The sequence below is a fragment of the Nothoprocta perdicaria genome, unplaced genomic scaffold (assembly GCF_003342845.1).
Source record: "Nothoprocta perdicaria isolate Ctin4 unplaced genomic scaffold, notPer1 scaffold_131, whole genome shotgun sequence".
In the NCBI taxonomy this organism is placed as follows: domain Eukaryota; kingdom Metazoa; phylum Chordata; class Aves; order Tinamiformes; family Tinamidae; genus Nothoprocta; species Nothoprocta perdicaria.
In genome coordinates, this window is record NW_020454439.1 from 2,205,180 (window position 1) to 2,217,398 (window position 12,219).

At 39.7% G+C, this 12,219-nt stretch overlaps 1 protein-coding gene across 1 annotated transcript in view; it reads right to left on the bottom strand.

Moving 5' to 3' along the window:
* The window catches only part of TNS3 (tensin 3), a 265,746-nt gene extending 255,257 nt beyond the window's left edge, over positions 1-10,489 (bottom strand). The window contains exon 1 of the mRNA XM_026033704.1: positions 10,459-10,489. The gene's annotated coding sequence lies outside the window, so the exon portion shown is untranslated. The remainder of the gene's footprint in view (positions 1-10,458) is intronic.
* Positions 10,490-12,219: the final 1,730 nt, after the last annotated feature.

Here is a 12,219-nt window from a genome sequence, read left to right on the forward strand (position 1 = left end):
GCATCAGATGGGGGAGAGAGAGAGGGGGAGAGAGAGAGGGGGAGAGAGAGAGAGAGGGAGAGAGAGAGAGAGGGAGAGAGAGGGGGACAGAGGAGAGATAAGGAATAAGCTGGATGAAAAATATTAATTTCTGCTGCGTTAACTCACCATAAAAATATGTTTAAGCCTTTCTATAGAAACATTTCTCAAGACTATGTTTCATTACTGTTACATTAAAACATTCTTTTGTTATAAATCTTGTCATAGCTCATTCCTCATTTTCCTTTCTGTAAAAACTTCAGTATTTAAAGTGATAGCTTTCTATAGATTTTTATATACCATGTGTAGAATTTAATAGAAAATTTGATCCCTTCTCTCAAATTCCATAGGCGAGTGCAAAAAATGCCAACATAAAAGACTTGACCTTTATTCCTAGCTTTATAAAACTCTATCACTATTAAATTCTGTAGGCTTTGTTTATAAATTCTGGATTAATGTTTCCCAAAACCATTCAGAATCCACCTGGAAAAGGAATGTAATGAAAATTGCCAGGCTTAACTTGTGTTGCGTTCAGTAACATCACAACCAGAAGCAGTGAAAAAAATAGAAAAATACAGAAAAATATATAACCAATGTGACTGAATACCCATATTTTTTTTCACAGCAGTATCATTGCATGGTGGCCTGAAGCATTAATTGATAATCAAGACAAATGGAAGTTTTAAATGGACATATATCATGTAGCCATGACTTATTACTCTTAACTATATGGGATCAGAATCTTAAAATTAAAGATATTTTAGCCGAAAAGTATTCATTTTGCCCTACCAGGACAGAACTGAGATTATGGAGTGAAAATAATCCCTCCCCTTTACTTCTACATGCAGAAACCTGATCTTCAGGAGACAAAAAGGAAAATAAGGGGTTGATGCAGGTAATTTTAGAGAAGGAGAAAACTTTTCACAATATCAGAGGTCTGGGGAGCAGAGCTGGGGAAGCTCATCGGTGGAAAGACAAAAAGCAGGAGTAAGGGAGAAGTGGCCTGAGCATGGAAAGTGATTCAAAAATAGACATTTAGATCAGGAAACAGACCCTTTAAACAGTGAATGTTGCTGTCTTTACCAGTGACTATACACACAATTTACGTGTTGTTCTGGGGTTTGTTATACAAAGCTAATTTCTTCTCTCAGCAAATGTCCTATTAACAGTTACGTTAGGTAAGATCTGATACAGAAGCATTGCTGTTAATAAACCATAAAAAAAAATCAAAAACAATTTAAAATTTATGGCAGCTTTCATCCTATCCATTGGAATTTATAATGCTAAAAGAAAATATTAGTCATATAGGTAATATATAGTCAAATAGCTTAAAGCTCACTCAACATATACAATGAGAGGTGAAGAGCTACTCTTTTAAGACAACATGGGTCTCTTATTGCTCATTATGAAGTTCAAGCAATAAAAGAGGAATTCTGACTAGAATTCAGTCTGAAAAGGCTGTGTATTCAAATCTCAGGTGACTGAGGACAGGATCAGTCATTGACCCCAAGAAAAAAGAAAAGAAAAAAAAAAACTATTAGAACAAGTTATATTTGCTATCTTGCTCCCCACAAGCTGCACGATGCTTCTTCTATCCCCAGCCTGAGCCCAGCGCTGTAGCTTTTCTCTGTTTCCATCACCTTTGCCTCCCAGCTACTCAGTCTATACAGGGTTGACATCTGAGAGGCAATACTTTCACTGAAGACCTCCAGAGAAATGCATTTACCAGAGTGAGGCTTTTTATGGCATCTAGAACTGATATAGTATGTGGTGGCTGATGCCTTTGAGAAAGGAGAAAAGAGGAGAGAAGAAGAGAGGAGAGATTCTTCAGCCTAAACTAACTCTATCTCTGTCACTTGCCAAAGGGGTGTTTTGCAAATATGTGGATTTTTTTTCCTACATCTGCAACCTTTCATGCATACTATAGCCAAAATCAGGTAGATGCAGCCACTTGGAATTGCTTTATCCAGAGGCTAATGAGGCTCTGTGCAGGCCCCAGTCTAACCAAAATTGAAGAAAAACAGGGTAAAAATTTTGAATTGTAGCATTGAGGTAGAAACTCCTAAAGCATACCATTCTTTAGGAATATTTGACCTCTTAGTCTATCATAAAAGATGCTATAGTTATATTGCATCTGTTCTTTCCTTGCATCTCACTTTGCAGAGAGCTTTACACTATTGAAGTCCAGCTGCATTTATTGCAGGGAGACTTGGAGGTTGCAGTGTCCCTCCAAGGGCACAAATGCTACCTGCAAAGTGGCTGCAGAGCTGAAAGCCCACAACAGAGCAGGAATTGCCCCCTATACCTGAAAGTTGGATCATTAATGACCTGAAGAAAGTGGATGTTTGAGTGTTCTCCCCATCTTTTTCAAGTAGTGGTCTGCCTCAACCCCCTGTTAATTCAAATCTAGCTATTCCCTAAGAGAACAAGCAGGATGTGAAGTAGAAAAGATGGATTGTGCTTGTAATTACCAGAAGGAATTCGTCATCCTGCAGCTCTGTCACCTGTCTCAACAAACCAGCCTCACAATGAATGGTGAGGAAAGATTCCAGCCCAGACATTGAGACGGGGAGACAGGGCCAACATTCATGGAGCAATCTGTACCTCTTTGCTCAGATGTGGTCTTTAAGAAAATCCATTTGGAATAAAAGAACAAGCCTATGCTTCTGCTGTCTGAAGGGATAGTATAAACACAGCAGAGACAGTATTCCAAAGATTACAAAAGAGTTGACACTGTGCAGAATCCTGCCTTCGAGTTTCCAAGTCCGTATTTAGGTACTTAAGATAGATCTATCTCTGTGGAAAATTTATAATGGTCTATTATAAACATATTTCTAGATGGCTGTTTGCTCAACAGTCTTACATTACTCTTTCTCTAATTTGTTACACTTACAAACAAAAAAGAACTGCGATTTGAGTCATATCATTATGGTTTAAATCTAGCTAGCTATGTGTATTTAATAAACTTTTTAATCAAAATGACTTTAATGAAAACAGTAAACCCTCCTGAAGTAGAAAAAAAAAAAACAAATAAAATATCTGTTCAACCAAAAATTCCCACTAAATCAATGAGAAATGCCAAAAGATCAGGAATTTGAAAAACAGGTTGCTCATTTAGATGCCTACAAGTAGCTTCAAGGGCTTTCATTTACCTCAGACACTCGATTTAAACCTAGCAATACAGGAAAACATTTGAAATAAGGGAGGAAAAATGTGGTCATATGGTTATGAAGGTGGTATGAAAATGATCTAGTACTTGCAGAGTGCTTTTCTGAAATGCAACTTTAACTTTCAAGTATATAATCAAGGTCAGATGCAGTCACAATATCAAAACTAGGTAGAGGATACCATGGCAGTAGGTATGCAACAACCCTCCCATCCTCTCTGCAAAAATAAATGTGATTCTAATCTAATGCTGTGCTTAACAGTTGGAAATTCGCTGTTAACTACATAATCCAGACTCTCACTCCAGTCACAGCAGTCCATGTGATTAAATGACCATAGACCTAGAGTCAGACTTCACAACCCAGACAAAACATGGGGTTATTTGAATGCCTGCAGACTTCCTTCACTTTACTAGACAATAAGAAAACAAAAATAAAGACAAACCCCAGACTGAAATTTCTTGAGCTCATTTGTAACTATCATTAGTAAGACACATCCCACTTCCCAGTAAAAGTGGGCTTTATAGTTACAGCCAAAGCATAGTCATCTTTATTGTGGAAAAGAAAAAAAAAAGGAATCAGTTCATTCAGCCCAAATATCAAGTTCTGAATAGTGAATGCTCAACACAACACTCAAAGCAAACAGTGCCAAGAAATCCATAAAAATCAAACTCTGCTATAGATGTGGCCAGAAGGATTTGGGCAGGAGCCCTCACTGACAGAGAAAAAGGGCACTGGCAGCTGCAAATTCTCAGGAAAAAAAACAGGAGTCTGGAACACATTCCTTTTCCTCGCTCCAAAATAGCCTCAAATGTACTTCAAGGCATGCTGCAAAAGCATGGAGCCTTGGAAACTTGGACGCTCTTCTGAAATGTTTCTCTTCCTGATGACAGCTGGCCACAGCGCCTCTGTGTGTCCACTTAGTCACTAAAGGCTCCTGGCTGGCAAATTTATCTGTCTGTAGGATGCTTCAGCATAAACCTCAAGGCACAGAGGCCTGGCATAACTCTTTTAAGTATCAAAAATCAAAGACATAACATTACTTAAGCAATTAATAAAATGAATTAATAAAGATAATACCAATGATTAAGGGCAATTCCCAATAAGGCAAAGAACCTAAGAAATGAACACCATAACTAAACTCTTGCCAGGGAAGTTTGCAATCCTCTTTTCTTGTGTCAAAAAAAGGTACAGATATGACCTGATGCTGTAGAGATTTGAGAGGTAAGAGGAAAGAGTGATGAGGCTCTTTCTTGGTTCATTGTACACTTTGAAGGCCCAAAGTTAGTTCTCATGCACTGTGCATTTTGCTCTTTGAAGATACCAAGTTTTGCTTGCATCTCATGCATGGAAAGGTAGATGTGGACAGAGCCCCTATTATTTGGACTCTACAAGGAAAGATCCATTACTCAGCCCAAGGGGAAAGTCAAATCGGGGCTTCTGGGTAAGGACAGACAGTAGCCTAGACTAAGCAGAATAAATGAAGCTGCTCTATGGGGTCTTTCTTTATTGCTTTGGATCTAACACTTGGAGGTAAAACAAGATCAGTTAATGCCCATTCAGATGTGCCAGAATGCTCTTGGGTGATGCCATATAGTAAAATACATACAAGCAAATGCAGCAAGAATTTTTATAGTGCTTTTTATTACTTGAGCCTTCCAAAACTTGAGCTTCATGACCTTGGCATTATCTCTGTTGGGAAAGTAAGCATGTCTGTCTTGCAGGCAAGTTAGCCTAGACATGCTAAGACAGAGCCTACTTTGCTAGGGAACTGCTAGGGAGAGCAGGGGTTTTGCAGAGAAGCAAATTCCTTATGCAGGTCATTGGACCTCCTCAATATTCTTTGAGATTCCCTGGTTCTGGGAAACAGTGATTTGCCGAGCAACTGCAGGAAAAAGCTGAAATAAACTAATGGAATTGTTAATAAATAATAAAATTTAAAAGAGAATAAAATGATTACATGCATGGAAAGAATAAGCCTCAGCTTTTGGCTAGTATGTATCTGCTCAGCACACCAAATATTTATTTTTGCAAGACAGACTGACTGGAAGATTCAAGTTTGTCCCAGGTGCAGTGACATAAATAACTATGATTATCTTGCTACTGATTGGCTCATAATTCATTCAGAAGAATTGTTTCATCCTGGTGACTCCAGCTTGCAAAGTCAGCACTCTAAGTACAAAATCCCTTGTGCAAAAAAGATTATCCTTTAGTCATTCATTTCTTTTCCTCCAACCTGGCCATTTCTCACTTTCATAATGCTCCTTAAGACTCATTGGTTAACATTTACTTTCAGCCACGCCCTTCCAATATATATAGATATATATCGGAATATATATAGCCATTAATCAACATAAACGTTAACTTTGATTCACTCTATTGTAGTGAATCAACTGAATCAACACTGATGTTCTCAAAAATTATTTCAGATGTTCAGATGCTTAATAGTCCTTATTTCTGTTTTTCTTGGTAATTCTTACTTATTCTTTCTGTATATTCAGTGCTGAGCAGAGCAGAACTTGCCATTCCCGCACATGAATCAAATAAAGGAGCAGTAATATAACTGAAAAGTAGGCACAATAGAAGTAGTAAGGAACAGATTTAGTATTAATATATTTGAAAACAGATTAAAAAAAAATAGTCAATACCAGGAAACAGAACTACCCATCTTGCAAAAAAAAAAGAAAAAAAAAGAAAAAAAAAATCGTAAGAGATGAGAGTGCTGGATAACCATCACTTCTTTTTATTCTCTCTCTCTCTCTCTACAAAAAGATTTTCTTTTCATCTGTTTTTGTCAAAGTTGTTCATGTTTTTCTTCCAGAGCTTTACTGAACACACACTTTTTTCCCCTAAAGAATTATAAATACTACTGGATTCAAGAGGCTGAGGTTTTAAGGAAACCATCAGCAATCATGATATCAACATGATGTGATCACTACAGTGGAAGAGACAAGATCATGTAAAACTTCAGGCCTGTGAATTAATGGAGATAGGAAAGGTTTTAAATAAGAATGAGTGCAATAGTGAAGAAAGATTACTGTTTTTATTTACATACAAATAAAAAGAAGGAACAAGGCCTTTCTATTATATGTTATTAACAGTATCCATTGCTTTACATAATTGCCCATTTTGAACTTCTGGCAGGTCCCAATTATGACTTTACTATTAGCAATTGCAATTTTGCAACTTCTGGACAAGCAACTCTAATTAAATAGGTAAATTCAGCTCTACTGGGTAAGTCAGAGCCTTATTCAGGTTGCATTTTAGATCTATTGTGAGCACAGTTTTCTGAGAGATTTTTGCAAAGAGGGAATTTTGCCCTGGAGACTAACCTAGTACTGAATTGTCCTTAATCGTAGCTTGAAAACCTGCACTTTTAAGGACTTACCAATTTATGGCTTTATGAAGTGCTTGTTTGACTTATTTCATGACTTATTAGTCATGCCTCCTGCTGACCACTCTTTATTGCTTTAATAAAGGCATCTTACCACAGTAAGAATTATCCCAATTAGGCTGGTTCACAACAAGCTTGTTACATTTCAGATAATAAATCAACTTTAGCAAAAAAACCAACAGGATGCAACTACACAGGAACCTGCAATCTGAGAGCCAGACCCAATATAGGTATTTATAAAAATTACATAGAAATTCTCATTTTTATGCACTTCTCCTTGGCCTTAACCTCAAATGGGAGCAGAGACAATAAATAAACCACCCCGAAGGTAACAGTTGTACCAGTGCAAACTGCTATTTTCCTGAAGGAAAACACAGAGTCAGCATGCTCTATGCTGCAACCTGAAGCTCATTCTTAAAAGCCTGTTTGAACTCAGCAAAGTAAACACCACCACTGTGGGGCTTTGTGTTCATGATTTCATGTTTGTAACTTCAGCAGTGCTTTCACTCTGCATGTGCACAGCTTGCAGCAACTGAAGGACCATCTTTCCTAATCCCCAGTCTACCAAATTCAGCTTAGGGGAGGAGCCAAAGGTGCTACTCACATACTCAGCATAGTGGAAAGTAGCATTTTCCCCTCACAGGTTATGTCCCCTTAGCAAGCCTTCAGCTTTGCTGCCATCACTGGTTTTACCAGCTACAGCAATCATGGCAAGCAGACCAGAGTACCTAGTGGACTCCAGCTTATGCTTTAACCACATTGCTCATGCAGAACTGCAAAGTTCTGTTGTTGAAACAGAGTGCTTTGGACAAGGGAGGTCAAGCAAAACCATTTTTAAATGGTTATTTTTCAGCACAGAAAATAACTTTATCCCTTTGCTAGCCTCCTAGTAGGGGAGATCTCCAGTGTCCAGGGAGGGACACTGCCTCTGCAATCAAGGAGACAACCTACACTGCTTTGAATCTGCATTTTCATTTCCTGGTGCATCATGCCCTGAAAGCATCTTTAATCATACCATTTTTCCTACCTATATCCCATTTCCACTTGTGAATATTCCATTACACATCTTTGCTTGGTATTTTGAGCATAATGAGCTAATTTTCTATGCCTATTTTGCTATTCAAAATGGTCACCTGAACGTGTATGATTTATAAACACATAAGGACACCTAATATCCAAACCTCACATAGCAGATTGGCTTGGTAGGACAGTTGGTATGGCGAGACAAGTAATAATGAATTACCCTCTATTCTAGTCAGCATCTTCTCTCTGCTAGTAAAATAGTGCTGCAACCCAAGTGTAACTGCAGACTCTGAAGTCTGGCCCTCTGGTAGATCTGCTGTCCATCACTATGCAGAACTGTACAGAAGACTTGCTGAAAGATAAAGATATATAAGCTTATGCTATTCTGTTAATTTGACTTTTTCCATTTGCCTCTTTTCCATTTACAAATTTGAGGAAAAAAAAAACCCTAAGTCAAACAGAAACTAAATCTTATATTTTTGGTGTGAATTTTAGAAGAATATGAACATAGCAATGATGCTATAAGCAGGTCTATTTTCAACATTTTGCTATTTTATAACAAGATGAGTTTCCCAAGAGTTGGAGTCAGGAGCATGGTCTGTGCCACCTAACCATGAGGAGGCCATTCTACCTAAATAGAGCTCAAGATCCTATGCCAAAGCAACTATGCATGAAGGGCTAAAGACCAAGAAAGCAGGCAGAAAAGTCCAGACACCTTGAAAAATCCTTGAAGATGCCTATGCCTTTCATCGCTAGAACTGGCTACAATCCTCATCCTGTTTAGTTTAAGGGCATGAAACAGATTATTCTTTCAACAACTCTCAAAGACCAGTGTGTCTAACTGTGCATGAGAGTGAATGAACAAACCTCAGAGAGTTCTTCCCAGAGTCCATAAATAAATCACTCAATCTAAAAATTTACTTTCTCATGATTATTTTTTTTTCCAGCCTAATACTTATTTCAAATACATCTCTTTGATAAACGGCAAGGTAGATAACTTTAGAAGGAAAACCTTAATCCACCTACCTGCCAGACAGTGGAACACCCTGATTATGCTTTCAAAATATTTCACACACATCATATATGCAGCACCATTTCTCAGAACAATGAAAGAAACTTAAAACTTTCTTTGTCAAAATAGCAGCAAGAATGAAAATTTCCTCGCAAAAATGCGAAAAAAAAACCTTTATCAGCTCTCAGATGCATTGAGTAGACAAGAAACAAGTCAAGATACAAACATGCTTCCTACCCCCTTGCTCCTTGCAGACTGACAACATGCACTTTTAACCCACATCCTCTGCATCTGACAGAGGAAGAGGATTGAGCTCTGGTTTGATTTAAGGCACATGAAACACTACCCTGAACATGATTATCCACTTGTTTATTTTTAGAGTAAGGATGAGTTGATACATCACCAGCCACCTATGATTCCTGAGCTCTCATTTCCTTTGGTCGTTAGAGAAGGATCATTTTAATTAGCAGTGGAGCACAGAGGAGTCAGAGAGCAAAGCAATAGAAAATCTATTCCAAAAATGGCAAGGAGGGAAGGAGGGAAGGAGGACACATACACAAATACAACATTTCCAAAGAGCTTATTTCACAAGTGTGGCACCCACCTGCCACACTTTGAGAACTTTGACAGCAATGTACCAGCAGCTGACATAAATGCACTGGTGCCAGCAGCTCTGCCTTCAAAACCCAGCGAGTGAGGCAAATAGCCATGAAATGACAGACTACCTGCACAAAGCCAGACCTCCACTTACAGACACTGATGGTCTTGGAAGTATTTCTAATTAAGCAATAGCTATTTCTCCAATAGTCAAATGAATCAAGCATGACTATATTGTGCTCCACTTGCTCATTTACTCCTAACAAATGTTATTAATTATAACGTCAGTGGAGTTTGCATGCTTGTAGGGCAGATATTGGGTGAAGTATTGCATTACATGAGTAAAGACTTGGTACTACAAATCAGGCAGTATGCATTCCTAAAATAAATTAAATTGAATTAAAAAAAAAGACATACTATAACTTTTAAATGTTGCTCCTACCATTAAAATTTCTAAGCATCTAATTTAACCAAAAGCATGAATGACACCAGCTTTTAGGAAGAAAAAGAAAACACACACACACACACCAAAAAAAAAAAAAAAGTGGTAGTTTTTGACATTTTTTTCTTTTATTTTTCCATGAAAAGGTGACAAACAGATGGTGTATCAGGCAACCGCAAGAACTGCATAGCAGTAGTTTAAGAAAGCATACAGTGCACGTCACCACATAGACATTGTTAGAGACAGATACAAATTTAAAAAAAAAAAAAAATCTATAGAGACAGACCACACATGCTCACTTTGTCTGAGTTGGACACACGTTCTTATACACATAGAAGGTATTCCAGCAATGTGATTCCAGCTGTACCAGCTACATGATTTTCCTTCAGCATGAGTTTGCTGCTTTGAAGCAAGAAATGAGCTCCAGTGAGGGCAGTGAAGAGTAGAACCCTAGAACACGAAGGCAAGGGCATGCAGCGTATCCTCCAGTGCTCCAGCTGGACATAAGTGCGCAGTGCTGAGACCGTGTGCACCACCCTGCTCATGGGCCCGTGCAAAGCCCACGGAGGCTGCCCCACTACCACACCTAGATTCAAGGGCTGCCCCAGCATCACCCTGCCAAATAAAAACGTGCCAAGAAGCCTAAAAGATTCCCAGCTAAAAGCGGAACGGAGCCCCGTTTCCACATGCACCAGCCATCCCCTCGCCTGGTTGCTTGTGGAAAATAAAACGAGTTCCACCCCAAGCTCGCCCTCCAATATGCCCTCGAGCGGTGGGAAGCTGTGCGGGGGCAGAGGAGCCCTCGTACCTGTGTCGGACCGGGCTCCAGCAAGGACAGCGAGGGCTTCGGTGGGGACTCGCTGCTGCTCCTCCGACAGCAGGCGAAACCGCCCCCGCGCATCTTCCTCGCACTCCCACAGGAGCGGCGGCCGAGGCTCCCTGCGCCGCACCGCGCCGCGCCGCGCCCCGCACCGCCCCGGCCCGGCCCGGCGGGGCGGGGCCGCCCCCCAGACCCGGCCCGCGCCTGGGAGGGGGCGCAGAGCTCCTGCCTTCCTCCTGCGCGCCAAGGAAGGGGAGGGAAAAATAATGCAAACATTTTTAAAACATAAAGGAATGACTACCTGTACTTGCTTTGCCGCCCGGGAGTTTTTAAAAACTACCTGCGTGTTTTGGTGAGGGTGTGGGATTTTTAAAAAAAAAAAAACTTTTTGTTGTCGTTGTTGTTGTTATTTTGCAACTGCAAGTTTCCTGGTGGTTTTTGTGGTGGATGTTTGCTGGGTAAGTGTGGGTGCACACACGTGATACAGAGCACCAAGTGCCGCATTTTTTTCAGGATCCTGCTAGCAAAAACAAAAAACAAACAAACAAAAAAAAGGAGACAAGAAAAAAAAAAACAGAAGAACAAAAGAAAAGTGCATGAGCACATTAAGAGAGTGGTGCAGGCACTACAAACTTCTCAAAATACGCTCATGCAGCAGCAGCAAAAAAATCACTTTTCCTTTACCTTTCTCTGCCTTTCAGTGTTCCTTGAGAAATCTTGGTGAAAAATTGGAAAATCCTTGAACTCCATGTGAACTGATCTGCGCAGAGACTGTGCTGCTGCAGTGAAACAGCCAGCCAGATACCATTGTCACTGCCATTTTCAGAGTACAAGTGAACATTGTGGTTTTCCTCAGCCCACAAGAGAGAGTGCACCCCAACCTCTGCTTGCTGTAGTCATGCAAACAGTTAATACACTCTCAATCTCCCTTCCTGATAAGGCCACAAGTGCTATTTTCTGCTGCTGCAGTGCTTAAGCATATAAATTTGATGGATTAGCAAGACTCTGGCGAGGTCATTCTCTGAATTAACACCAGGCAACCTGAAGGTGGTATTTGTCTGACTGACATCAAATGGCTCCACTGAGCGCATTCACAGACGAAGGGGTCAGGGGGAGGCTACCCATGTAATTAGCATTATTCATGCTTGAGCTGATTACTGATATCACTTAAAAGATTTGTTCCAAAACGTCCACCTAAAGGAAGTTCTCAAGGCTAAACTGTGAGCTCATTCCCACCAGTACAGGCTGGAAAAACCTCTGTTTTAAGCTGTAGAGATGCTGTATTTCAGACTGCCCAACTCCAAAGCGAGAATTCCTAAGGCACTTTAGTGCATGGATTACATTGGAATTTGATGCCCAGCTGATTTAGGCCCTTGTTAAAAACCCACTAAGTATCTAACTACCTTTACAAATATGACCACCTGGTGCAAAGGGCATTTTCTCTGATGTGATTTCTTTCACAAAAACAAGCTGCTGCCTTGCAAGGGAACAAGCTGAAGCAAGGTTGAATAAGACCCCATATCGTTTGTAAAATAATAGTTTGCCACAGTGTGTAGGCTGTTCCCTAAATGAGTGTGCTTGACATAATTTAGCTGGCATAAGTATTTATATTAGCTTTTGGATGCACTTGTACTTTCTGCATTTTGAATTTCAGACTGTTAGACATCTGTTTAAAACAAGACTCATTTTACTTACAAAGAGGAGAGTGGGCAAAAGGAGTGAAAATTAAAACTAGGGAAAAATAACCTT